Source organism: Sorex fumeus, unplaced genomic scaffold (genome assembly GCF_029834395.1).
Source record: "Sorex fumeus unplaced genomic scaffold, SorFum_2.1 ptg000020l, whole genome shotgun sequence".
Taxonomy (NCBI): Eukaryota; Metazoa; Chordata; class Mammalia; order Eulipotyphla; family Soricidae; genus Sorex; species Sorex fumeus.
In genome coordinates, this window is record NW_026606077.1 from 9,732,608 (window position 1) to 9,734,202 (window position 1,595).

General features: G+C 48.5%; 1 pseudogene; it reads right to left on the minus strand.

Moving 5' to 3' along the window:
• Window positions 1-1,213: 1,213 nt before the first annotated feature.
• LOC130022768 (uncharacterized) lies at window positions 1,214-1,359 on the minus strand (annotated as a pseudogene).
• Between the last annotated feature and the right edge of the window lie 236 nt (window positions 1,360-1,595).

Genomic DNA, 1,595 nt, shown 5'->3' on the forward strand with positions numbered 1-1,595 from the left:
ATTCTGACTTGCCAATCTCCCCTGTTAGTACAGCAGCACACAGGCATTCTAGCTTTCAAAGCCTTATTACACAGAGAAAAGGGTCCCCTTTTTGTTTTCACCATGCCGTCGATTACTTTATTCAAATAGTATAAGGAAGTTCCAACACAGCATGATGTGTGGCCATTTAGGATACTTGGAGAATATGATCATGAGTGGAGAGAAAAGTACATTTTTTTAATTTTGCTTTTTGGGTCATTTTTGGGATGACTCTCAGAATTTACTCCTGGTAGTGCTTGGGGGACCATATGGGATACCAGGGATCAAACCTGGGTTGGCTGCATGCAAGGCAAACGCCCTACCTGCTGTACTATATCTCTCTTGTCCCAAGAGAGGTACTTTTATTTGTTATTCTTTTGGCTAGGAAGCAGGGATTTTTAGGGTGGGGAGTGAGGAGCAAGGACCCAGAAGGGGTGGCTCTGAGGCTCTCAGGAATTCAGATCTGCCATTGTCCAGAGGCCCACGACTAGGGATCCGTCAGACCCAATGAATTGCTTCTCTGCCACTGTGTCTTCAAACTCATCCTCATTCAACTTGGGCAGCCCCACGCCCCCACTTCTTGAAGGCATGGAGCTTCATCAGCCAGGGCACATGAACCTTGTCTGCTTCAGCAGCTTGTGCAGATGGATGTGATGACTTGCCAATTTGGCTCTGTCCACAGTGCTCTGGGGCCTCCCCCAAACATCCTGCATACCTACTTGAAGCCTAAGATTGGGGACAGCAGGAGGGCAGATGAGAGTATCTATTCTCGGAGAACGGAGCAATAGTACGGCAGGTATGGCAGGTAGGGTACTTGCCTTGCACGCGGCCAACCTGGGTTTGACTCCTGTCATCCTATGTGGTCCCCCAAGCATTGCCAGAGTAATTCCTGAGTGCAGAGTCAGGAGTAACCCCTGAGCACACCTGTGTGTAGCCCAAAAACTGAATTTAAGAAAGAAAAGAAAAGAAAAAGAGTGTCCACTGTGGGCCTGAGAGATAGTATAGTGTGCAATACACTTGCCTTGGATGTGACTGACCCGGATTTGATCCTTGGTACACATATGGTCCCCTAATCCCTGCCAGGAGTGAGCCAGCCCCGAGCACATGCAGGAGTAAACCTGGAGCGCATGCAGGAATAAGTCCTGGGCACTGCAATGTCAACGTCCTTCCCCCGAAAACTGTGTCCACTGCAAAGGGCTGTCTCCAAGACCCATTAGTGTTGCCCATCCAGACCACACTTGAGCTGCCCACACTCCGAGACTCCCAGGAAGGTGCTGTTGGCAGGCTCTACACACAGAGCCCCATGGGGGGAAGGAGCACAGTTGGCTTAATTGGCTGCAGAGGGAAGTGCCTTTACCTCAGTGACACAGTTACTGGGATTTAAGAAAGGTATTTATAAGTTATTGCACTTAGGGAATATATTAATTTAGGTTATGCAACATGACCTGTTGTAATAGACAAACTGTAACATCCCCCTTGGCCCCATGCAATAAAACTGACTTTGGCTACATGTCAGAGCAAGTTGGGGGAAAAGGGCAAGAGAGATAGCTCAATGGGATGGAGCATGAGCTTTACAT